We start from the raw sequence: 27,855 nt of genomic DNA, 5'->3' as shown, positions 1-27,855 counted from the left end.
GCCCAAGTGGAGAACCACGTGGTCCTCGTGGAACACACAAAGATCTGAATGAGTGAACAGAGCCACAATTTCCGAAATGTGGCAAGCCGAGGTTATGGCCACCAAGAAAGTGACAAGAGTAGCCTGAGACTAGTAGTCCGCAACGGCTCGTATGGAGGACCCATAAGCGATTCCAACACCAGTGGAAGATCCCAGGTAGGGTATCTATGCAGCACTGGAGTACACAAGTTCGTGGCGCTGCAGAGAAAGCAACAGATCAGAGAATGCTGTGACATGGATAGCAAGGACCCACAGGTAAGTACAGAAGACAGCGCGGCCACCTGTCGGCGTAATGTGTTCAGGGAGAATCCTTGGGCCAGGCCCTCCTGCAGAAAAAACAGGATGCTCACAATGGACGGTTGAAGAGTGGGCACGTCATTCAGGGAACACCAGGAGCAGAAGGTTTGCCAGGTGGCAGAATAAATGCGGTCCGTAGAAGGATGGCGGGAAGCCTGTAATGTCCGAATGACATCTACTGGAATGTCTGCGGCCCTCAAAGAGCTCCACTCAACCTCCAAGCGGTTAGATTGAGACAAGGGAGGTCCGGGTGAGTCAGGGCGCCCTGTGTGAGGATGTCGTCCCCGAGGGGAATGCGCCAAGAGGGAGCCACCGAGAGGGAGACAAGGTCCGCAAACCAGGGCCTCCAGGGCCAATGAGGAGCCACAAGGACCACTTCCGCCCGTTCTAACAGGATCTTGCGGATGACTTTGGGAAGGAGGGATGTCGTGAGAAAGGCGTACACGAAGCCCGTCGGCCATGGGATTTGTAGAGCGTCGATGCCCTCCGCCTGAGGCTCCAGGTACCGGGCAAAGAACGGTGGGAATTTGCGTGCGTTGCAAAGAGGTCGACAACAGGAGAGCTGAACCGAAGAGCTAGATCTTGAAATATCCGCGGATGAAGACACCACTCCGCACTGTCCACCTGCCGCCGGCTCAACCAATCTGCCTGAGAGTTGTCCACGCCAGATATGTGTTCCGCCCGAAGAGAACAAAGGTGGCGCTCTGCCCAAAGTCCCAATTTCATCGCCACAGTCAACAGGGACCTCGACCTGGTGCCCCCTAACCTGTTCAAATGCGCTTTGGCTGTAACATTGTCCATCAGGATGAGGACGTGGGCTCCGGATACTAGATGGGAAAACACCCTGAGCGCGAGAAACACCGCCTGCAGTTCCAGCCAATTGATCGGGCGACGCGACTCCGCAACGGTCGACATCCCGAACCAGTTGACCTTGGCAATGGGCCCCCCAGCCTTGGAGGCTGGCGTCTGACATCACCACCACCCTCTGGGGCTCGAGGAAGAGGCAACCCACTGAAATAGCTGGAGAACGCCACCACCGGAGGGATCTGCACACCGACGGGGGAACAGGAATTGGCCTGGCTGACGTACCTCTGCCCGCCTTCTGCAACGGTAAGAGAAACCATTGGAGTTCCCGGGCGTGCAGCTGTGCCCAGGGAACAATGGAAATGGCCGTAAGAGCCCCTAAATGTACTAGACTAGTAGAGGGAATGAGATGGCTCTTTCCCAAATTGATAGAGAAACCGTGGGCCGCCAAGGTCTCCAAGGTTAGTTGAATATCTAGGGCAGCTTGCTGGGCAGAGGACGATAGCACTAGAATATCATCGAGATAACATAAAAGTCTAACTGAACGAACTCTGAGAAAAGCCGCCAATGCAACCAAAACCTTCGTAAATGTACGGGGGCAGAGGAAAGGACAAAGGGTAAGGCCCTGTACTGGTAATGTACCCCCCCCCGTAACAAAATCTCAAATACTGTCTATGGGAAGGGAGGATATGTAAGTAGGCCTCAGTAAGATCTATAGAAGAGAAGAGATTGCCCCTCCTAACACCGTCGAGTATAGATTTTAATGATTGCATTTTAAATTTATGATAGACCACATACCTATTCAGGCATTTAAGGTCCAGAATGGGTCTCCACCCCCCCCCCCGAAGACTTGGGCACGAGAAAAACCCGGGAATAAAATCCCGTCCCCCTTTGACCAGAAGGCACAGGTTGGATAGCCCTGATGGAGAGGAGGTGCTGCACCGCAGAATCCATAAGAGCCCTCTTTTCGATGTTACAAGAAAGCGGACAGCAGACAAAGGTATCGGGGGGGAGAAATTCAATAGCCAACCCTGAACTTAAGGTGGCCAGGACCCACTTGTCAGACGTGGATTGCTCCCATATGGCGGCAAAAAGGGCCAATCAGCCAATAGGAGGATCCGGAATGCAATCATCGACGGCGCCGGATGGAACGACCTCCTCCCCCTCGAAAGGGCCATCTGAACCCAAAGGATTTGCCCCAGAGAGACCTATCCTGGGGACCCCGCTGCCTGCCAAAATTGTTGTAAGGGCGAGGAGTGGAGAAGGAGGAAGACCTCCCCCATCAGCACCTTGAAACTGGGGGCGAGAGGTATATGGATTTAAACAGAGATTGGGGAAAAAGTCCAGTAAAGGCTGGTTTGTCCGGGGGAAGGCTTTCATCGTTGGACAAACCGGAATCGCTGTAATCAGCATCAATAATGGCAGAGGGCTGGCTAGTGTGGGAACACGTAGGGGAGGCAGGCTCCCTGGATGAACGAGCACCCTCCTGATCATTCCGCTCCGGCGACACAGAAGAGACAGACCGCACGGAACCAGCTTTGCTAGGAGGCCGGAACCCCTCTGCCAGCGACTTTTGCACCGCGGCCTCAATGAGCTGCAGTAGTTGGCCTGGAAGGAGTTGATAAGAAATCGTTTCAAGAAGCGGGGCAGAAGCTGGAGTCTGTGAAGCCGCAGGATCCACCGGAGCCGGTTGGGCCGAGGAGTCAGAACCCCACAAGTTTGAAGTTGAAATAGCGACGGGACAGTCTCGAAGTGAGAGATGATCTGTCGAGTCCTGCCGGAGCTCGCCATCAATGGGGTGTGTGGGAGACGAAGGAGTGGAGATAAGCAGCCGCAGAGAACACACAAACAGTTCCTGGATAGCAGCATTCAGGGCAATGATTGATGACGTTGCTGGGCCTCTCCGATTCTGCTGTCCTCGCTGCTCGCAGCTGTTACTGTTAAGGGAGTGGGGGGTGCTTGATTGATAATCACCGGATGTATGTTTAAGGGGCTGAGTTTTTGTTAAATAGCGCTGTGGTGTGATTACACCCAGCGCTGACTTTGAACCAAAACACCGACTTGTACTTTACTTTTGACTGCAAGCTTATCATTGCCAAAGTAAACCCTGATTCTCTGTGTGTTACTGGTGATTATTTCCTATCGCAGTTCTGAACGAACGACAAGCCGAGAGAAAGTCAGCGCTTGGTTCCTTTTCGCAAGAGGTGAGGATTCCCTGTGGCTTTGCAGCAAAGGGGGATATGGCAGAAGGGATGGCCTTGGAAGAGCAGGAGTGTGGTGGAGATGTGGAGGGGGAGGAACCACTGATAGAGGAGGTGAAGGAGAGTGTGGAACAGTTGGCAGTGAAACCAAAAGTCAAGCAACCCAAGAGCGCCCCGCCCCGGCCGGAGGAGGAGAGTTTTCCAGGACAACGGGCTCGGACGGGGGATTGGTGGCACAGCTCTGTTCTCCTCGGGCCATGGATGCCAACACCCCCTCACTTGGGAGCATCTTTCCAGGGCTGGAGGGAAAGACGATGTACTGAGGAGGATGAAGGGGATTGGGGGTATCCTGCTTCATCCGGTCCCAGCACCATGGATACGCTACGTGAGCGTTTTGGGGAATCTGGATTTCGTGACGCCCCATCCTGGCAGCCCTGGGTTGCAGGGCTGGAGCCTCCAGGTTCTTCTTGGCAGGATACAGGGGTGACCGCTTCGGAGACCCAGTTCCGGCTCACAAGTCCTAAATTGAGGATGGAGCGGACCTCTAGACGATCCATGGACCAACCCCCTCCAGAACAAGACCAAGGTGCCTCATCGGGAGACCTTGGAGCCGGTCCTGAGCCCCAACCAACGCAATTGGCAGGGGGCTTACCTGTTGGGGGTCGTGGGGCGGCGAGGGACCAACCTAGGCAGGACAGGAGAGCGACTGGAGCAGCGAGGACCCCAGGCCCCATGCCTTGGCCTCCGGGGGCCCCGCCGGGGCTGTGGGTCCCGCAGGCCGTTTGGGGACCACCTGCCCTGCAGACTTCCTTTGACGGAAACCCTGAACGAGTGGCTATTTTCTTAAGCCAGGTGATAAGCCATATGGACCAATATGGACAGTGGTATCCCTCCCAGTGGGCTATGGTGGTTGCTGTTACAGGGGTCCTGACGGGAGAAGCAGCTGAGTGGGTGGCAGGCCTCCATGCTAAACATGCAAGGGAACTCGCGGACCTGGGACGATTTCTGGAGGCTCTTCGTGCCAGATTTGAAGACGAAACAAGCGCCCAGGTTGCAGAGGGGGATTTGTTTGCGCTTAAGCAACGGGGCGTACCAGCAAAGGAATATGTACAGGAGTTCCGAAAGATTGCGGCTCGGTTGGTGGGGTGGCCAGAACGTCTTCTGGTGCACCAATTCCATAAAGGACTAGACCGTGATTTACGGCAAGCCTGCGTGTACCGGGGCTTGCCCCCCAAGTTGAGTGTGTGGTACAAGGCAGCCATCGAATTGGACGTCGGTCTCCGAGAATTCCGTATACGGGGTGAAGGGGTTGCAAGTCAAGGAAAACGACCAGCAGAACGCACACAAACACCCAAGGAGACTAGACCGAATGCTGGCTCCGGCTTGGGGGAAAGGATCCAGCGGCCTGCGTTTCGTTGCTTCAGATGTAATCGCCTTGGTCATCGAGCAGCCGACTGTCCTCATCCCATGCCCCGTAACTTGGACCAAACCCCCCCTCCTAGAGCTGTGTTGAGAGGCAGAGGCCGACCAACATCCGAACGGTCCCAAATGACTCGAACATCCTGTATGGAGAGGGATCCCCTGGCTACAGATACTAAGAAAGTGGTGGCGGAAAAGTTCCCGATTGCGGCTGGGGATAGTGATGATGACGATGAGGACCCACATGACCCGATGGTGAGCGACCCCATCCGACCTTTTGTGGTACCAGTCGTACTCCGAAACCCACGGGCCACCACTGGACGCCGATATGAGGCATTGATTGATTCAGGGTGTACTCGTTGTTTAATTCGTAGGGCGATAGTTGACGAGCTTGGGCTGCGGGTTGTGCGGTTGAGAACCCCTATTACCTTTGAACAAATGGATGGTTCATTGCTGGGAGGGGCACCAGTGACTCATATAACAGAAAAGGTGCACCTCGATATTGGGGAGCACACCGAAACTATTCGGTTTATTATAGTGGAGAAAATGTTAGAACCAGTGATTTTAGGATTAGCATGGTTGGACAAGTGGGCTCCTACGATATGGTGGGAAGGGGGTTTTCGCAAACTTCGATTACCGTTGGGACCTCCCCCTACCAAGGAGGAAAAGGAGCCAGCAGGGGGAATAGAAGCAGAGAGCCCACCAGTAGACACGACGTATCCTGATGTGTATAGGGATCTCGCCAGAGTCTTTAGTGAGGAGGAATGTGAGACCCTGCCCCCTCACCGGCCTACGGATTGCAGTATTGAGTTAATACCCGGGGCGAAGCTACCCAAGCCCCGGATGTATTCAATGACACAACCCGAACTAAAAGAATTACGGAAATATATAGACAAGAACTTGGCCCGGGGTTTTATCACACCTAGTCGATCAAAGATGGCTGCCCCTGTCCTGTTTCGTGGGAAGAAAGACGGGGGTTTACGCTTATGCGTTGACTTCAGAGGTCTCAATGCAGTGTGTGTGGAGCCCCTCTATCCACTTCCCTTAATGAAGGACCTGTTAGCTGCCCTAGCCACCGGTCGTATCTTTACGAAACTCGACCTACGCGAAGCGTATTATAGGATACGAATCAAACCAGGGGATGAGTGGAAAACAACATTCAATTGTCCCTTGGGAAGCTATCAGTTCCAGGTCATGCCGTTCGGACTACAGGGCGCCCCTGCGGTGTTCATGCAGTTCATCAATGAAGTGCTGCATGAACATCTGTACAGGGGTGTCCTTGTATATTTGGATGACATCTTAATTTACACGCAAACTGAAGAGGAACATATATCTCTGGTCCGACAGGTCTTAGACAAATTATTAGCTGCTAAGCTGTACGTGAAACTATCCAAATGTGAGTTTCACAAAAAAAGAGGATAGATTATCTAGGCTATCGAATATCAGAGAGCGGGGTAGAGATGGATCCCAGAAAAGTCCAGGCAGTGCTTGAATGGCAGGCCCCTAGAACCAGAAAGCAATTACAGAGCTTTCTAGGCTTTGCAAACTTCTATCGGCAGTTCATTCCCAGATTAGCTGAAATAGCCCTACCACTAACAGATCTGTTACGGACCAAACCGGCCACAGCTAAACCAAAGCCGGGACAAGCGTTGACGTGGTCGTCAGCGTGTCAAATGGCTTTCGAGCAGTTAAAAACACTCTTTGCTCAAGAACCAGTACTCAAGCATCCAGACCCAACGCAGGCATTCGTAGTCCAAGCAGATGCTAGCGACGTGGCTGTAGGAGCAGTACTCCTACAAAGAACACAGCAGGGAGGGTTACAACCTTGTGCCTATACGTCTAAAAAGTTAACCACGACAGAGCGGGCATGGGCGATCTGGGAAAAAGAGGCATTCGCGGTCCGTTGGGCGTTGATGACATGGCGACATCTCTTGGAGGGGGCGTCTCATCCTTTTGAGGTATGGACGGACCATAAAAACTTAGAAGCCTTACAAACGCCCAGGCGACTATCTCCCAAACAGATAAGGTGGGCACAATATTTTCAGCGTTTCTCTTTCCGGTTGCGGTATGTTCCTGCTGGGAAAAACTTCCTGGCTGATGCACTGTCCCGGATGCCACAGTATAATAGCAAGCGAGAGGAAGTGATAGAACCTCTAATTGCACCTTCCCAAACCCTATTAAGACTTACAGAAGTAGATGGTCACTTACGTACCGAGTTTAAAACAGCTTTACAACAGGATCGATGGGTAATCCAAAACCCCTCTATGGTTAGCTATAATGATGGAATAGCGTGGAGGGAGAATAGAATATATGTTCCAGAACGTTTACGGAACGTAGTGTTATGCAGGTGCCATGATGCCAAATCAGCAGGCCATTTTGGGTATTTAAAAACTCTACACCTTGTGAGGAGGCAATTCTGGTGGCCACGAATGCGTAAGGACATAGAAACATACGTAAAAGGTTGTACAACCTGTGCAACCGCCAAACCCTGGTCTGGACGACCGTTAGGACTATTACAGACAGTCGCGAATCCTAGCAGGCCTTGGGAAGAGATAGCTATGGATTTCATAGTAGATCTCCCCCCTAGCCATGGCCACACTGTAATTTGGACGGTGGTAGATCTGTTTTCGAAACAGGCCCACTTTGTGCCATGTAAAAGCATACCATCCGCGCGACAATTAACCGAACTCTTTTTGCAACATATCTATCGTCTCCATGGAGCACCTAAGAGGATTATATCCGACCGCGGTGTTCAATTCACCTCGAAGTTTTGGAGACGATTTGTCCGTTTAATTGGGTCCTCTCAAGGGTTAAGTTCAGCATTCCACCCGAGCACTAACGGGGCGGCTGAACGGGCCAATGCCATGGTCGAAAGATATATCAGATGCTACGTTTCATACCAGCAGACGAATTGGTCAGGACTCCTGCCTTTCGCCGAAGTGGCATATAACAACATACCCCACCGCAGTACTGGGTTCTCCCCTTTCCAAGTAATATATGGCCGAGAGTTTTCAGCCATTCCAGAGTTAGATCCCCCTATGACAGACGGTGACACGCCACGCAGTTGGGCCGATAAAATTAGTAATGTATGGCCAAGTGTAAAAACAGCATTACAAAAGGCAGCAGACGAGTACAAAAAATATGCAGACAAGAAAAGAGCTGATCCAAAACCATTCCGGATAGGAGACAAAGTATACTTATCTACGAAATACCTTAAACTCCGACTGCCCAGTAAAAAATTAGGACCTAAATATATAGGACCATTTCCCATAACACAAGTCATCAATCCGGTAACCGTAGCTCTTAAACTTCCCCCTCTGTTCAGTAGGATACATCCCGTATTCCATAGCAGTTTGGTGAAACCGGTGACGATAGAAAGGCCAGGTACCTCAACTACTCCACCGGGTCCCGTGCATACCAACCAATATGAGATAGACCGAATATTGGACTCCAGGGTTCGTAGGGGGATGTTACAATATCTTGTGCGGTGGAAAGGATACCCTGTAACACAGGCCTCGTGGGTGGCAGCACCCGATGTTCACGCTGCCCGATTGATACAACGGTTCCATCGGAAATACCCAGCCAAACCTAATGCAGGATCGTAACAGTGACTAACATCTGTATGCTTTCCATTTATAGGTGAGCTCCTGGTAGGGGGGGCCGCCTGTCGAGTCCTGCCGGAGCTCGCCATCAATGGGGTGTGTGGGAGACGAAGGAGTGGAGATAAGCAGCCGCAGAGAACACACAAACAGTTCCTGGATAGCAGCATTCAGGGCAATGATTGATGACGTTGCTGGGCCTCTCCGATTCTGCTGTCCTCGCTGCTCGCAGCTGTTACTGTTAAGGGAGTGGGGGGTGCTTGATTGATAATCATCGGATGTATGTTTAAGGGGCTGAGTTTTTGTTAAATAGCGCTGTGGTGTGATTACACCCAGCGCTGACTTTGAACCAAAACACCGACTTGTACTTTACTTTTGACTGCAAGCTTATCATTGCCAAAGTAAACCCTGATTCTCTGTGTGTTACTGGTGATTATTTCCTATCGCAGTTCTGAACGAACGACAAGCCGAGATGATCAGGAGTACCAGGGCGAGCAGCCACTCCAGGTTCAAGGTCCCCGCCAGCAGCAGGAGTCTGAGGATCAGATGGGACCAGATGAGCACACGCCTTGTCACAAAGCTTGGTTAAAACTTTGTCCCTGCGCTTCTCAGCCTTAGAAGTCATGCTACATTTTTAGGCCTGTGATGAGAATGCGCAGACTGAGAGACCAGAGGAGGTTCAAGCGAAGCCTCTCGGAATGATCGATGGGTAACAGACAAACTGTCTGATTGGCCATAATCTGCAGCGCTGGTCTTCCAGCCATGCTTAGACTTGGACACCGCTTTCGGCATCGTAGGCGAGGCGTGTGAAACAGGCAGTAGGAAAAGGCCAATATATCAAGGGGAGCGCGGAAACTCCACCAAATAGAGAGCAGGCCCAGGCGTGAGTCAAATTAAGAGGGGGAGTGCAGAAACTCCACAAAATGGCCACCGCTGTCAAATTTAGGTCCCAAAATGGCAGCCGTCCAACCTCTACCACAGCAAAGGTTTCACCCCAAACTACAGCCAAGCGGCAATAATGGGAGTGCGAAGCTCCGCTGAAAGGGAAACCAGCTGGTAATCGGTCGATAAGGGCAATTGTGCTGCTCCACAGGCGATTCTCGGGAACGTGAAGCTCCGCTAAGGCAAGCCCTGTCACAATGAGGCTGCTGAGGCGATCTGCAGCATTGCTACGCTGAGCAAGGACAAACGAGCAGTCCAAACGGTCCGATGGCTGTGGCGGCAACGCCTGCGCCGCTTCTACAATGAGGCCGAGGTCCTCAGGCAGAGCAAGGGCAAACGAGAAATTCAAATGGTCCAGCGGCCGAGGCAGCAACTGCCATGCCGTTTCTTCAATGAGGCCGAGGTTCCCAGGCGAGCGGCGCTAAATTGGGCCCAAAATGGCCGCTGCCATTGCTGCCAGCCTGTTCGGCATGAAAAATGGCTCCTGAGGGCCACCGCCGCTGCTTCTAGATAAGGGGCGAGGAGCCGACAAAGGGCTGGGAAGATCAGAGGAACAAGGAGAGTAGGGAAGAAAAAAACGCCCCCTCTCTGTCCCTCTCCCCCAGGGAGGCTGAAAAAAAAGGGGGAACAAACACACACACAAACACACCAGTCACCGGCCAAAGCCAGCCCAGGGCTTGACAATCCACACAGAACAGGGGAAAAAACTTTTAACAAAGAGGGGAAAAAAGTCCAATACTCAGAGCCTGAAGGGATGAAGCAAGAGCAAAGTCAAAAACAGTTCAAAGTCAAAGAAATAGAAATCCAATCCACAAATTCAGAAGAATAAGAGAGAGCTAAAGACCCACACGCCCATCCAGCTGAAAGGACTGAGTCAAAAGCTGGCCTACCCAGCAACAAGGGCGGGACTTAACATGATTGACAGACTCAGTCCTTTAAGCTGATTGGGCGGGTACACCCCATCCTGGCTGCTGTCTCCACTCTCAATGGAGAAGTATTGATTCCTGTTGATACAAGTGAAACAATCATTATAATAAGCATGGGAAATTTCAGCTCCCAAGGCCAGAGGGACGCATACTCCTTTTCTTTGATATCAAAGCTCTTTAGCCACACTGCTAAACATTTGCAGCACATTTTTCCCGAATTAGAAAATGTATGATGTAGCAAAAAAAGCTAAAACAGGAACATGCTAAAGAAAAAACAAGGGCATATTCCCCCATTCTGTGAAACGCCACCCCAACTACTGCATGGTGTGTCATTTCTCTATGGTTTAGTCTCAGACCTTCAACCATTACACTCCCACTACAGCACTAAGTGTGGCCACCACTGTTTTATAGCAGGGGTCTGTGAACCTGACAACTTTAAGACTTGTGAACTTCAACTCCCAGAATTCCTTAGCTTTATTATTTTTACAAATAACTCCAGGCGTCCTAACAACTCTGTGAGGTGGGTTGGGCTGAGAGAGAGAGGGGGGGACTGACCCAAAGTCACCCAGATGGCTTTCATGGCTAAAGTGGGACTTGAATTCACAGACTTCTGCTTTTTAGCCTGGTGCCTTAACCATTAGACCAAATTGGCTCAGTCTCTATCTTATACTGATTCTGGTTCAGTTTATCAATCTTCATCTACCATCAAATTTAGGCAAAGGTTTGGCACATAGTGTCAGCCTCTGACTATACTGCTTTGGCTGCCATGGTAACGGGGGGAGGGGGAGCTAGCATGGGGGGAAGCATGCTGGAGAGAGAAACCAAAGTGATACTTAAGCTACTGGGCTCTATCTTTGAAGCTGCTATCGGGTCAACGGTCGTGGCATTCCTGATTGATGATGCTGCCAGACATGTGCTCCCACCTGACCTCTGGGAGACCCTTGGATTGGATGATTTACGATGGACAGTGGGAGGGAATGCTTTCTATCTGTAATTTTCGCGCTTTTGCCTCAGATTCTGCTTTTCCTTGGTTGCGATCACTTCATTTTCCAGTAAAAGTACCTTTCTCTATAAAACAATGGAGTTGGGGTCATTCTTTCTTGGACTTTGAAGGAAGCATACCTGACACATAGTTTAACATTCCTATTAGAGTAGGGATTCCCAATTCCTGGTCCATGCCAGCAACAGGCCACACAAACAAGTGAAGCCCCATTCGCAGGATGCAGGCAGCACGCACACCACGCCCTCTCTGGTCCGTGGAAAAACCTTTCTCTACGGAACCAGTCCCTCGTGCCCAAAAGGTTGGAGGCTGCTGTATTAGAGTATCTAGCAGAAACTCTTACTGATTCCCCAACAGTAACCCCAAAGTAATTTGAGTTGCCATTTTGTTAATCCAAGTAAGAAATTGCAATCAGAATGTTCCTCACACTCTCATCACCCTCAACAATGAAAAAAAGCAAGCCAGAACTTGCTGTCTCAAGAACAAGGATTAGTACCAGATCATAGTTTCAATTCTCAGCATCCCCAGAGAAACTAAAGTGACACTGACTATTTTTCTAATGTTTTCTTGGTGGAAACCAAGCCAGCATTTAATATATTAATTCAAATAGAACCTGCCCCCTGGTGGTCAACAGGGAGAAAATCTCCAATGTATGAACCACAGAACATGCAAAATTTAATTGACACAGAACATAGAATAACAGACTTGGAAGGGACTTTGGAGGTCCTCTATATGTATCAGTGAACATATTCCCCTCAAACCTTTACTACCAGTTCGCAACGGGATTGCACATGCGCAGATGATGACATCCGGGGCAGTGGACAGGGCCTCCCACCAGAACCGGGCGCAACCCACCACTGCCGCAAACCAAAGAATCTCAACTTGAATACTATTCCAACTTATAACCCTTCTTGTATTAATAATATGAATTTATTTTTAATAACTGCTTTCCCATGACTATATTTCCAGAATTTCAGTCAAATTCATAGTTGAATAAAACATATTTTAAATGAAAAAATCATACTGATATTCTAACAAAATACTTTGGATGACGGGAAATATGTTGAAGCAATGTTCTGCAATTAGAACAATTTTTCAAGTTAAGAACATAGCATATATTGTTCCATGCTTCATAGACTAACCTACTATTTTGAAGAATATATTCATTAAAAAGAAATTAAAGACTTTAACTTACCATTAAACTATTTTCTTTTCTTCTCTAAAATGCCCAAATAATTTCTTGCATCTGTTACAGCCTCACATGGTAGGTACAGGAATTTCTAGTAAAAAATCACAATAGCAGAGATTACGATAATATCTGACTAACTTACGTAAAGAACATTTCAATCCACGGAGATTGAAACTGTTAAAAAAAATATGGTTGTATGCCAGAATTATTTTCTTTATTGATAAACCACACAAGAGTTAGCAAACCATTTTATTAGATGATGGATCAAGAGAATGAAGTTGGTGTCTGATTTTAACCTTCCTTTCTCAGAAATTCATTTCAGATTTCAGTCTAGGGATCTCTGAAATCTTCCAAAAATTTAACACATTTCTCCTTAAAGGTTTGTAGCTTAGAAATTCGTATTGGTTCTATGCTGTTCTCTAGGTCTTGAGGGGCAAGAACCATTTGTATATCTATGTCTCATACCTCAGATGCAACCAGTCAATTTGATCTGGCTGGTTCTGCAGTTCTCAATACTTTGATTTCATAATTATAGGCAGCCCTCAACTTACAATGACAACTGAGCCCAAAATTTGTTAAACGAGAATTGTTAAATGAGTTTTTACCCCATTTTACAATCTTTCTTGCCACACTTAAGTGAATCACACAGTTGACAAGTTAGTAACCTGTTGTTAAGTGAATCTGGCTTCCCCATTGACTTTGCTTGTCAAACGTTTGGAAAAGGGGATCACATGACCTTGGGACACAGCAAAAGTCATAAATATGAACCAGTTGCCAAGCATTTGAATTTTGATCACATGGGGATGCTGCAAAGGTTGTAACTATGAAAAACAGTGATAAATCACATTTTTCAGTGCTGTTGTAACTTTGAACAGTCACTAAACTAACTATTGTAAGTTGAGGACTACCTGTACACAGCTCCAATTGAGGCAAAATGCAACACTTAAGCAACTAACTAAAGATAATACTGAGATCATAACACTTTTTTTTATAAAAACATACTGATTATCAAATTTCCAAACTCAATTTGAGTATGGATCAATTCTGCTCATTTGTATACCACTTAGAGGGGCTACTATTCACAGCTTCCCAATTATGGGATGACCTTCCTGCAGATTCAAGATTGATCAGATTACAGATCAATTGATTCTTCCAACTTCCAGCCTGCCTCATTTTGGGAAACTCTGAATTATTAATAGAACTCATATCATATTCTTTGCTACAAGACAGAATTAGCTTCCAAAGTTGGCTAGTGGAAATTAACATTTCTGTATCAACTCCAGAATACCACACTTTTCCGAGTATAAGACGCATTTTCCCCCCTAAAAGAGGATGGAAATGTTGGTGCGTCTTATACACTGAATACAGCCATTTTTGGCCTCCTAAAGCCCCACCCCGTGCATCCTGTTTTTGCAAAAAAACAGGCCCGTTTTTCGCAAAAACAGGGCGCGCAGAGGGCTATGAAAAACACAATTTTTGCAAAAAACGGTCCCGTTTTTCATAAAAACGGGGCGCACAGAGGCTTTGGGAGGTTTGTAGAATGCTGCTGGGGGCTGGGGAGGGCAAAAATGCCCCCGTTTTTGCAAAAAAATGGGCTCATTTTTGGCCTCCCAAATCACCACGCATTGCATTTTTACTCTCCCCAGCCCGCAGGAGCACTCTGCAGGCCTCCCAAACCCTTTGCCCATCCCGTTTTTGTGAAAAATGGGACACACAGTGGGTTTGGGAGGCTTGCAGAGTGCTCCTGCGGGCTGGGGAGGGCAAAAACTTTTTTTTTTCTTGCTTACCTCTTTGAAATCTTGGGGCATCTCAGACACCGGTGCGTCTTATAGTCTGAAAAATACGGTAATTTGGAGTTTCTTGCACCCGGTAAGTCATACAAATATTTTGAAACTAACCTATGCCCATATTTTCTCCTTTCAATAGAAAAACCAATCCATAAATGTCTAGCCCCTCCCATCTTGAACTTGTCATGTCAGAAAGGAAGAATTTAACACCTTATATTAACTTCAAGAAAAGAAAAAGCATCACTCAGATTTAGTACTGTTATGCGTTCTGTGACAGGCACAAAACATTTAGTTTATGCGCATCCATTGTGAAAAAGGTATTTCTCAGGTAATGTTTCCTCCTAGCAATTTTTATTCAATTCAGTTTTATTTAACTAAGGGATATTTATGCTTTAATAGGATTCAGCTTCATGCAGTTATTAAGATACTTGGCTTTAGTTGATTTCTGCCTTGGCTGCTGCTTCTTACTCTCCTACCTCCACAGCAAAACAATAAAAATATGTAACTTAATGCTGGCTAGAACTTCAGCATAGAGTATGACTCAGGTGTTGTTACATAAAATACATCAAGAGATAGAAACAATTGCACAGAAGCATTTCCACAGAGAAAGTCTGCTTACTAGAATAATTGCTATGACAAGGCTTAAAGTCATTAGAATCTCACACAAAGCTTGACACATGAATGATCTCCACATAGATGTATTTAAATACCGCATTTTTCTGAGTATAAGACGCACCTTTTTCCCCAAAAAGAGAGGGTGAAAATCTGAGTGTGTCTTATACACCGAATGTAGCCCCGCCCATCCACCGGCCCCCACCCTTCGGAGGTTGTTGGCCTCCGTGCGCTGCATTTTCAGGCGGTTCCAGGCAGCGGGGATCCTCACTTCCACTCGGATTTTGATAACAAGCAGCAAAGATCTTTTTATCCATTTAAAACAAACCCTACCACTCTATGTGCATTTAACTGGAGTGGGTGAGGTGGGGGATGATTTTCTTGGGGGCAGAAGAGGGACTTGGGCTCCACTCTCGAGATGCCCCCGTCTTCCTACCTATAGCCATAGGCGTTGAAAGCCTGGCTTTCTTGCAGCAAGGCCCGATAGAGACGCAGCACTTCAGTCCTCCTGGACGTTGCCATCTCGTAAACATGGTGCCGGGCTTTCCGGCAAGTCCCCTGCGCATTTGCTGCCTTGGTCAGAGCCTGATTCCAGAAGCAGCCTGGGGAAGCACGGCGGTCAGGACTCGGTTGGTGAAGCGGGAGCTGCTCAGGGGGTGTAAGACAAGGCGCTGCCACCCGAAAACACTGTTGCCGCGATCTCCGCCGCCTGGAACCGCCCGAAAACGTGATGCTCTTTTTTTGCAATCAAGGTGTGTCTTATAGTCCAGTGCGTCTTATAGTCCGAAAAATACGGTAGGTATCTTCCCACTGCAAGCAAGAAATATATATTTATTTCATGCCCTCACGACACTAGGCCTGTTGCTTCAGTAAGCTACTATTTTATTATTTCATGACAATTAATTAAATTGTAAAACTTGGTTGCATAAACATAAGCAAGGAAAAAAAGCTTTCCATATATAGAGGTCAGGCACCCAGCATTTCCCCCCACCCCCCAAAAAATCATTGTATCTTAGAGAACTGACTGAACTAAATTCCTCTTGTGGCAGTTAAAACAAATTTCAATTGCTATGGTTCATCAGATCACAATACCGCAATATTGGAGTAGAAATTCCATGCTGATATAATAAACGTTTCCACAAATCTGTTTGCCGCATTATCCTTTTTTTCACTGTGACTCTGCTCACAATTTCATATAAAACTGATCAGAGTCCTTAAAAAATGCTAATGCCTAAGGATGTTTTCACATTGTTCTTTAACAAGTGGAGAATAAATCACCAGCATGGCTTTTAGTACAGGACTCTTGAAATAAATGAGAATCATATGATTATCCTTTTGCACAATTCTTCTTCATTCCAATCTGGGTGGTATATTAAAATTTTATATAGAACTGCACCCAAACATTCTAAAATAAAACATTTTAAAGTTTAAAGAGGGATAAGCAAAAGATAAATACAATGTGCAGTCTTAAATAGGTCACTTGTTAAATGAAAGCAATTTTGTTCAAATTACAGAGAGAGAGAGAGAGAGAGAGAGAAATGTTCTTGTCAGAGAGACTGCATCTTTAGTCTCCCTTATATAATAATCATCATTGCTATACTGGAAAGCCAAAGAGAACAAGCCTTAACTTCTATAATCCTTTTTTAAAAAATATATTTTTATTATAATTTTTCTTATATATATACATACACACACACACACACACACACACACACACACACACAAACACATCTTTAACTTTTTTCTAAACATTATCTATTTTTATTTCAATTACTAATCCACCTATACCGTTTATATATATGGTATAAATGGTATTTCTTAACTTTAAGAAAGTTAAAGATGTGTTGTGTGTATGTATGTATGTATGTACACACACACACACACACACACATTTGTTTTCTGAGGTTTTCGCGGGTATTTGTATATAGGTCTTTGGTTATTCGGGTTTTCTGCCCCACGTAAAATTAGAAGTACCTTGGCTACGTTTCGACGAAGTCTCATTCGTCATCTTCAGGCTGGTGTCTTCGGCCTTGTGCTTCTAGGAGCAATGTGTGATCATGGTTGTTTCTTCTTTTTAACTGCCAGTGGGGGTATGAACTGATTGGGTGGAAGCATGGCTGTGTTCTGATTGGGTGGAGGTGTGTTCTGATTGGGAGGGGGCTTGGCTGTGCTCTGATTGGGTGGGGGCTTGGCTGTGCTCTGATTGGTCTGAGTTGCAGGGGGATTTGAACTCGTGGCCTGCGTTGCTTTTGTTTGGCTCCATGGTCGTGGTCGTGCTACATCTTCATGGTGTGTGCCAGTTTGTTTCATGTATGGATTGGATGGGTTTAAAGTGGTTAATGATGCAGCTGTGGTCTGGCTTCTGGTTTGTGGTCGTGCCTCATCTGTGTGGGTTTGGGCTTGCTTTTTGTGTGGATGTGTGAAGGTGACCATGAACACGGAGCCAAACAAAAGCAACGCAGGCCACGAGTTCAAATCCCCCTGCAACTCAGGCTTCATGCCTGTGCGAGCAAAGCCCACAAAGCCCACACCTCCCCACCAGTATTTATAGAGACGGCAGCTCTGATCACGCTTTGCTCACACAGGCACGAAGCCGAAGGCACCAGCCTGAAGATGATGAGTGGGACCTCATCGAAACGTTGCCAAGATACTCTTAATCTTACACAGGAAAAAACCCGAATACACCAAAACTCGCATACCTCTACCCGTGAAAACAAATATATTGTGTGTGTATATGTGTGTGTGTGTGTGTGTGTGTATGTATGTGTGTATATATATATATATATATATATATCTCTTCAGCTTCATGCTTGTGTGAGGAAAGCGTGATCGGAGCTGCTGTCTCTCTATAAATACTGGTGGGGAGGTGTGGGGTGCTGGATTTGTTGCTGTGAGCGGGTTGGTTGCCTGTGTTGTTACATCTTGATTGGTTGATGGTAATACATTCTAACTCTGACAGACATCCTGAGGCGACATCAAAGTAACTGCAACTTTTATTAACCAACAGATGACATGTAACGCAGCAACAACTCCCGCGCTTGACAGCTCCTTTTATACCCCGAGCTGTCAACGTCTCAACCAATCAGAATTAACGTAGCAACTGGCCCAGCCACTAGGGGCCGGCGGCGGCGTAACTCAGTATGCAACACTCCTTCCTACCCAGCTCGCGTACGCGCCCCCTAGGCACATGCGTAGTCACTTAAATACGCGGGTCTCTATCAGACCCACCCTCATCGCCTGGGCTTCACCCTTCCCGGCCGGTCAGGCTGTGGATTCGAATCAGCTGCCTTGATCAGCGTGTCTGCCTGGTATCCAGCATTCCCGGCCTCGGCTTCCTCTGGCCGCTTGACAGACACACGTACAGACTCTGAGGTTACATCTGACAGGGGTATATCCGCCGAGTTCGGTGGGGTGGAGATGTCAGTATTCGGGTTGTATGGCCGTATGTTTAGGTCCTCCCTACTGCCCGGACAGGGTGCTAACACCCTCCTGGACCGCAGTTGGTCCTTATGATGCTTCCAAATCCTCCCCTGGTCAACCTCAATTTGGTATGAACGGGGGCCTAATATTCCCCACGATCTTGCCGGCCAGCCACAATGGTTGCCTCACATAATTCCTGGCATATGCCTGGTCTCCTACTCGAAATGGCCGGTACGTACTGTGGGAATCCACTGGTTTGCTCTGACAGTAGGAGGGGTGTAACCGGTCTAACGATGTGCGGAGTTTATGGCCCATCAAAAGCTCGGCAGGGCTCTTATTAGTTAACTGGCAGGGCATTGTATGCTGGGCCATCAAGTACTCCTCCACCCGGTCATGCCAACTCCCCGGCCCCATCTTTTTTAGGGCAACTTTCGCCGACCTCACGGCGCGTTCAGGAAATCCATTGCTGGCCGGGTGGAACGGCAATATTAAACAGTGCTGTATTCCCTGGTGCGCCAGAAACCCCTTGAATTCCGTGGACGTAAATTGGGCCCCGTTGTCAGACACAATCATATCCGGCAACCCATGGGTAATAAACATTTGTCGTAGTGCCCTAATGACTACATCCGAAGTGGTGGAACGCATGGGTACCACCTCTACCCACTTCGAAAATATGTCGGCCACCACCAAGAAGGACTGTCCCTGCAACGGGCCCACCAGATCTATATGTAACCAGGGCCCCCCAGGATCCTCCCACTCCTGAGGCTGCTCCCTGGCCGGCATCGACATGCTTCCCTGACATTGCGAACAAGTAGATACCCAGTCAGCAATGTCCTGGTCGAGATGTGGCTACCACATGTAGCAACGGCCCAGGGCCTTCATGCGCACCATTCCCAGGTGTCCCCGATGTAATTGTTCTAACAAGGATTGTCTCGGGGGGAGGAACCACCACCCGGTGGCCCCACAACAGGCATCCGGCCTGGGTAGACAGTTCGAGCCGCCTCGTAGCGTAGGGTTGGAAATCCGGCACGAACAGTCCCGATGGCCATCCCCTGGCCATCCAGTCAAGCACCTGAGACAGGACTCAGTCTTTAGCAGAAAGGCGGGCGACGTCCTGCACGGTGACTGGTAAGAGTTGAATCCTTGATCAGGACAGCTGAGACAGGAACCGGGTCCGCGAGAAGGTCAGGAACAGGACAGCAGCTTAAGAGCGTCAGCGTGTGCAATGTCCCAGCCGGGGCGATGAATCAGCGTGTACAAGTAGGCAGCCAAGAAGACAGAATAGCAAGTCATACGGGGGGAGGGGGACAAAATCTGTGTGGCTTGCCGATCGCCCACCAGGATTCCCAATAAGGGCTTATGATTGGTATACAAAGCAAACGGCCGGCCGTACAAATAATGGTGGAACCGTTTGACCCCAGCCACCAGAGCGAGTGCCTCCTTATCCAGCTGCCAGTAATTCCGCTCAGCTGAAGCCAGGGTTCTCGAAACGTAAGCTATAGGCAGTTCACGGCCGGACAGAAACTTGTGGCTCAATACTGCCCCCACCCCGTACGGGGATGTGTCGCAGGCCAGTGTGAGAGGGAGGTGCACCGAGAATTGCATGAGGACAGCGTTGGAGGCAAGAAAACGTTTCACAGCCTGGAACGCAGCAGCCTCCTTGGCACCCCACTGCCACCCCGCTTTCCGGTCCAAGAGGCGGTGTAGTGGCTTTGTGATCGAAGCTTTATGTGGAATAAAAACCGCATAGAAATTTAGTAGACCGAGGAAGGACTGTAGGTCCGCCTTACAACGCAGGGTTGGGGCATCCATAATAGCAGCCATCTTTGCTGCAGTCGGGTATATGCCAGAGCCATCAACTAAGAACCCCAGAAACTCCACCTGGTGCACCGCCACTTTACATTTAGGTTTATTGACTTTGAGTCCAGCGTCGCTAAATCTCCAGAGGACCTGCCGCAACCTATTTATTAACTCAGACGTGCAGGCTGCCGCGACGAGTACATCGTCAAAATACGGTATGACCCCGGGGACTCCCTGCAGCATCTGTTCCATCATACTCTGGAAAATCCCTGGGGCGACACTCACACCAAACTGCAGGCGGTGACACTAGAATGCCCCCCGGTGGGTCACAATTGTCTGCGCTTCAGCTGTTTGATCATCCACCTGTAGTTGCTGGTACGCCTGGGCCAGGTCCAGCTTAGCGAAAACTGACCCCTGGCCCAGGGAGCGCAGCAGATGCTGCACTACGGGGACAGGATAAGCGTGACCCAGGAGAGCCCTATTCAAAGTTGCCCGGTAGTCTGCGTAGATATGGATCGAGCCATCCGCTTTAATCGGTGAAACAATCGGTGTCTCCCACCAGGCATATTCCACAGGCTCCAACACGCCCTGCGTATTAATTTATCCAACTTGGCATCCACCCTCGCCTGCAACGCAAAAGTTACCCGGCGGGGTTTCAATTGATGAGGAGTAACCTGTGGATCCAGGCTAAACGATACGGGGGTACCTTTATAACATCCTAGCTTGCCATCGAAAACTGTCGGAAATTCCTGAACCAGTATGTCCAATTCGGACCGCTGCAGCGTATTCACCCCCTGAATTGTGAGGCCCAATGCCTGGAACCAATTGAGTCCTAACAGACTGGGTAATGGGGCTTCCACCACAACTAATGGCAGACGGCCACAAAATTCCTTAAATTGTACCCGGAACTGTCCCATCCCCACTATGGCAATGGATAGTCCCGCAATTGTAGGTGGCAGGGTTCGAGGCGGCGTTTCGCAATATGGGGTACCAGCCGTTTTACCGTGCTCCAGGACACGATGGAATTTGCTGACCCCGTATTCACTTCCATCAGGCAGGGGCGGCCCTCAATGGTGATTGACAGGTTAATCTTAGGCCGCGCCGTGACATCAGGATCTGGATACACCCTGTTAACGCCCCCAGGCTCGCGGCCCCATGCTGTGTGGCCGCTTTGTGCACCCGCTCTTCTGACAGGAACCCTTCTATCTCCCCTGGGGGGGGTGTGGCATCTCCACTGGCGTCTGTGCCCGGCATACTCGTGCGATATGGCCCCGGCGACCGCACCGGCAGCAAATCACTTCCTTGAACCAGCAAGTGGCTCTTGTGTGACTTCCGCCACAACTCCAGCAGTCCCCTTGCGCTTGTTCTGCTTGTCTAGCGGGGCACTGCATGTCTTTGATCCGGTCCACATCACTGCCCGCCAAAACGTCGTCCTCATCGCTCATCTCTGTATTGTTATAGTGCACCGGTTCGGCCTTTGGTTTACTCGAACACTGTCCTCAGGGCAAATCCGCCAGCAATAGGGCGGCTAATTCGGCGGCACATGCTTCATCCAGAGCTTCCTGGAACGAAAGCTCAGGCTTGGCAATCAGGCATCTCTTAAGGTTCTCGTCCCTCACACCGCTGACCAGTCTATCCAATAGGTAATCATTTAAGTCCACGAATTGGCAGTTTGGCCCCCTTTCTTAGTGCTGCAATATACTGACTAATGGACTCCCCTCAGCTTGGTCCCGATGATAAAAATGCTGGCGGCGAGCAATCCGGGACGGCGCGGGGGCATAATGTTTCTTTAACTTTGCCATGAACTCCTCCCAGGTCCCCGCATGAATAGACTGAGGGGCCATAAGAGTCATGGTAGTCTCGAACATTTCGGGGCCACAGAAGCTTAGAAAATATGCTCGTTTCCATTCGCTCGACAACTTCCGATAGTCGTTAGCTATCAGGAAACAGTCAAATCTGGCTACAAAGGCCTCTCATGACTCCGTCGCTGGGTTGAATGGGGCAAAATTCTGTGAGGACGCCATTCCCCACCCCCATACTCGAGTGGTCTACGTTTGGCATTCTGCTGCTGACAAGGCGCTCCCACAACCCCGTAATCTTACTTTTAGTCTTCACTGATTGTCGCCAGGATTTAAACCCACCCTTGTCGCCACTAATACATTCTAACTGACAGACATCCTGAGGTGACATCAAAGTAACTGCAACTTTTATTAACCAACAGATGACATGTAACGCAGCAACAACTCCCGCGCTTAACAGCTCCTTTTATACCCCAAGCTGTCAACGTCTCAACCAATCAGAATTAACGTAGCAACCGGCCCCTAGAGGCCGCAGGCAATGTAACTCAGTATGCAACAGATGGAATTGATGTTTGCAGATTAGTCGACTGTTTTGTAACATCCTGTGTGGGCGAGGTCCTTGATGTGTGGGTAATGGGTCTGATGATCACGGTGGGGAGGATGGGGACAGAAATCTGACAAGGATGCAGGGGGATGAAGCAATGGGCATTAGTATAGTAAGTGGGAGGGGCAGATATGATGGCTGCAGGGGGCCAGATTATGTTTCGGGAGTGCGCACTCGATGTTTACGAGCAATTGCGCACTCCGACCCCCAAAGCATTGCTCGTTTCCCGGGTTGTTCAGAGTTACTGATGATGGCTAACGAGCCAGAAATAGATCTATATAAGTCTCTCACCTGGCAGGAAGAACTTGCTGGCTGCCAGAAAGAAAAAAGCCCAGAATCGAGTGGATGTGATTCCACTGAGCTAGGGCTGCAGAAAAACCTTGGTTACGTAGGAAAAACCTGGCTAGAGGAAAAACACACATAAATCCTACGAAGAAGTAAGAAAATATACATACATGCATGCATACATACATACATACATACATATATAAAACCACTAGATCCAAAATAAAAGCCTCCCCCATCAGCGAAGAGATCCAGCAAAGAATCATTCCCAGAAAGAAATCATCCAGATGCACTAAGCTCTATGGTCTCCCCAAGATACACAAAGAAGGAACCCCACTTAGACCCATAGTCAGCTCCATAGGCTCACCTCTACAAAACCTAGCCAAATTTCTCGCCAAACAACTAAAACCCTATGCAGAGTCCATCACCTCACATGTAAAAAACTCATTCCAGTTCATAGAGATCATAAACAAAACTTACAGCCCAGCGATCTACTCGTGAGCTTCAATGTCATATCCTCTTCACCCAAGTGCCAATCAAAGAAGCCTTGACAGCTATCCAAAACAAATATAACCCCCCCAAGCACATCCTAGATCTGACCAACCTCTGCCTATCCAACACATACTTCATCTATAATGGACAAAAATACAAACAAATAGAAGGAGCACCCATGGGATCACCCCCTCACCTGTCATTGCAAACCTCTACATGGAACACTTTGAAACCCAAGCTCTAGAAAAATCTGATCACAAACCCAAACTCTGGCTCAGATACGTAGATCATAATCCGGCCACACGGGAAAGAAAAACTGGACAACTTCCTCACACACCTCAACAGCCTACACTCCAAAATACAGTTCACCATGGAAACAGAAGCTAACAACCAACTCCCCTTCCTGGATGTCTTAGTCTACAGGAAATCCAATGGCTCCCTAGGACACACCATCTACCAGAAGAAAACACACACAAACTGCTATCTGCACGCACTCTCACACCACCACCCAGCACAGATCAACTCTGTAGCCAAAACACTCATCTCCAGAACAAAACCCTTAGCTGACGAACAACACCTAAAAACCGAACTACACAGTCTCACTAACGTACTAACATCCAACGGATTCCAAAGAAATAAGATTACCAACCTAATCCAAAAAGAAACCCCCACTAAAATCCAAGACAGAGAACAAGAAAACGGCAACGCCTTCCTCCCATACATCAAAGGCACCACAGACAGAATCAGCAAGATCCTCCACAAACACAACATCAAGACAGCATTCTGCACAAACCTAAAAATATCCACCATCCTAAGAAACCCCAAAGACAAAATTGAGTTAGAAAATCAAAGAGTATCTGCCCCACCATATACATCGGACAAACCAACAGAAGAATAAGTGCACACATTGAAGAACACAAGGACTCAGTCAGAAAAGAGGAACCAACTTCTTTCCTGGTCCAATACCTTAAAGCCACAGGACATGAAATTGACTTTAAAAAGACCAGAACTATCGCCAAAACTGAACACTTTAACAACAGAATAATCAGAGAAGCCATCGAGATAGAAAAACACCCACACAGCATGAATAAACGAGATGATACCTCCCGCCTACCAGCCATTTGGAAACCCGCCCTTATTGACAAACGAGTCCCTAACACAAGGAATGACACCAGACCCACACTGAGGGCCACACAGGATGTCACCACCACACATCCACGCGGAAAGCAGACTCAAACCCACACCGATGAGGAGGTACGACCACGGACCAGAAGCCAGACCGCAGCTGCATCATTAGCCACTTTAAATCCCTCCAATCCATACAAGAAGCAGACTGACACCCACCATGAAGATGTGGCACGACCACGAACGCAAAGCCAAACAACAGCAACACAGCTCACCAGCTCAAATCCCCCTGCTACTCAGACTAACCCAAGCACAACCAAGCCCCCACCCAAACAGAACACACCCCCATCCAATCAGAGCACAGCCAAGCCCCCAACCAATCAGAACACATCTCCACCCAATCAGAACACAGCCAAGCTCCCACTCAATCAGTTCACACCCCTACTAGCAGTTAAAAGGAAAAAACAGCTGCGATCACACATTGCTCCTAGAAGCACAAAGCCGAAAACACCGGAATGAAGATGACGAATGAGATTTCGTCGAAACGTCGCCAAGAAATGTCGCCAAGACTTCCAATTTTACATGGGAGAAAACCCGAATAACCAAAGACCTACATACAAACACCCACGAAAGCCTCAGAAAACATACATACATACATACATACATACATACATACATACATACATACACATCTTTAACTTTCTTCTAAATATTATCTATTTTTATTTCGGTTACCAATCCACCTATACCATTTATCCTACACTGCATAGTATTCTGAATCCTCTTTTTCTTTTAATTCTAAAGTTAATTTGTTCATTTCGGCACATTCGAATATTTTTTGAATAATTAATCCCTCTGGGGGTACATTATTTCCTTTCCAATATTGCGCATAAGCAATTCTCGCTGCTATAAGTATATGTAAAATCAAGTATCTTATTTTTTTGTCGTATTTGGTTTTTAGTACACCCAGGAGAAATGTTTCCGGAACTAATTTGATTTTATTGTTAATTAATTCTTGTAACCAATGTTGTATTTTGCTCCAATACCTCTTTGCTTCGGGACATAGCCACCACGTATGAAAGAAGGTACCTTGGTGGTGATTACATTTCCAACACTTAGGGCTTAAATTCGGATATATTTTCGCCAATCTTGCAGGCACTAGATGCCACCGACATAGCATTTTATATTGGTTTTCCTTGTATGCTGCTGATTTTGTTAATTTATAATTTTTATTCCAAATAAATTCCCATTCATCTAAAATTATATTGTGCCCTATATTTTTGGCCCATGCGATTATTGGTTCTTTTACCACCTCCTCCGCCCTATCAAATTCTAGTAAGTAATTATATAGTCTAGATATTAATTTTCTTTCTGGGCCCACCAACAATTTGTCTAATTGATTTAATTCTACCTCAATACCAAATTCTTCCATATCTTTCTTATATCTGGACTGTATTTGTAAATATGGCCACCAATCGATAGATATTCCCTGCTCTTTTAAAACCTGATTACTTTTGAGTTTTCTACGATTATCTAAAATTTCTTTATATCTAATCATTTTACTAATCTCTACTGTATTGGGGTGGATCATGGCTTCCATAATTGATAACCAGCTCGGGATTTTCATATACTGCTTCCTCCTTACTTCTTCCCATACTCGTATTAGTGCTTCGCAAATCTTATGTCTAAAAAAATATGTTTGTGTCTTATTCTTTTTGTCCCACATAAAAGCATGCCATCCTCTTTGTAGGTCATGTCCTTCCAAGGTTAAGATTCTTTTATCCCTTAAATTGACCCAGTCTCTTATCCAGACTAGAGTGGCAGCTTTATGGTATATTTCCCATGCCGGAAGGTCAAAACCACCACTACATCTACTATCCTGTAGCGATCATAATTTTATCCTTGCTTTTTTCCCTGCCCAGACAAATTTAGTGGTAATTTTATTAAGTTCTGTAAAAAAAAAAATTATCTAATGGAATAGGTATCGTTTGAAATAAATATAGTAATTTAGGCAGGATGGTCATCTTAATAGACGCTATCCTGCCTAAAAGTGATATTTGTAATTTCCCCCATTCTTCCAGATCCCTTTTTATTTTTTGGACCAAGGCCACATAATTATCTTCTTTTAGAGATGAACATCTCACTGATAGCCAAATCCCTAAATATTTAATTTTTTTAACAATTTGTAGATCTAATTCCTTTTCTAATTCTTTTTTCTGAGTTATTGTTTAATTTTTGACCAGCAGTTTAGTTTTCCCCTTATTGATTTTAAATCCAGCTACTTCCCCATACCTTCCTATTTCTTGCAATAAAATTGGGCCAGATTCCAGAGGTTCCTCAATAATAAATGCCACATCGTCTGCAAAGGCCTGTGCCTTATATTCCTCTCTACTAATCTTTAATCCTTTTATCTCACAATTTGTTCTAATTCTATTTAATAGGGTTTCTAACGTTAAAATAAATAATAATGGTGACAGAGGATACCCTTGTCGTACCCCTTTCTTTATCTGAAAAGTGTTCGTGGTATCCCCATTCACTACTATCTTTGCCCTTTGTGATTTATATATTGCCTATGTCATGTTCTTGAATTTAATTCCAAATTTCATTAATTTAATTTGACTAATCATAAACTGCCAGTTCAAATTATCGAAGGCTTTTTGGGCATCCAGAAAAACAAGAGCCATTTGTTTCTCTGGATGGACTTCATAGTATTCCAGGGTGTCTACAATTATTCTTGTATTGTTTCTTTTTTTTTATTAAAGAGTTTTACAAAACAAAAAACATTTTTACAAATTTCTTCCCCCCTCTCCCTGTACCCCCTCCCCCCTCCCCCCCCCCTGGGACTTCCCAGAGCAAAATACAGGGTATAACATTTATCAATCATAAGCTAAACTAAACTAACAATCTATAAGTTCCCACCCACCCCCCTAGAATCTTAACTCCCCTTGTACTAACAAAATATAGATACATTTCTAACATTCTAATCATTCATAAGCTATTTGGTATTTCCTAGTCTGATATTTATTTTGAATGTAGTCAATCCATCTTCTCCACTCCAGTATGTATCTTTCTTGTGTATGGTCCTTCAAGTACGCCGAGATTTTCGCCATCTCTGCCAAATTTGCCACTTTTAATGTCCATTCTTCAATAGTAGATAAACATTTCTTCTTCCAATATTGTGCTACCAAAAGCCTAGCTGCTGCTTTCAAGTTTAAAATCAATTTAGTCTCTATAGCTGTACAATCTGTAATTATGCCCAGCAAAAACAATTGTGGAGTAAATTTTAACCTTTTTTTCATAATATTTTGCATAATCCACCAAATTTTTATCCAAAATGCCTTAACTTTTTTACAAGTCCACCATATATGAAAAATACGTTGCATCCTCCAACTCACATCTCCAACACTGAGCTTGCATATCTGGGTACATACTCGCTAGTTTTTTTGGGTCTAAATGCCATCTATAAAACATTTTGTAAAAATTTTCTCTTAAGTTTTGTGCTTGTGTAAATTTAA

At 46.9% G+C, this 27,855-nt stretch overlaps 1 protein-coding gene across 2 annotated transcripts in view; it reads right to left on the bottom strand.

Moving 5' to 3' along the window:
- ZC3H12B (zinc finger CCCH-type containing 12B) overlaps positions 1-27,855 on the bottom strand; it is an 81,762-nt gene that overhangs the window by 40,491 nt on the left and 13,416 nt on the right. Inside the window, exons 2-3 of one of the 2 annotated variants that reach the window (XM_034435077.3) lie at positions 15,252-15,625; positions 12,423-12,507 (exon numbers count right to left, since the gene is read on the bottom strand). The gene's annotated coding sequence lies outside the window, so the exon portion shown is untranslated. The remainder of the gene's footprint in view (positions 1-12,422; positions 12,508-15,251; positions 15,626-27,855) is intronic. The other variant, XM_034435076.3, reaches the window with a different exon arrangement.

Source organism: Pantherophis guttatus, chromosome 12 (assembly GCF_059756535.1).
Source record: "Pantherophis guttatus breed Tessera chromosome 12, ASM5975653v1, whole genome shotgun sequence".
NCBI lineage: Eukaryota > Metazoa > Chordata > Lepidosauria > Squamata > Colubridae > Pantherophis > Pantherophis guttatus.
The sequence above is the reverse complement of the archived record's forward strand: the minus strand, read 5'-3'. Positions and strand labels throughout refer to the sequence as shown.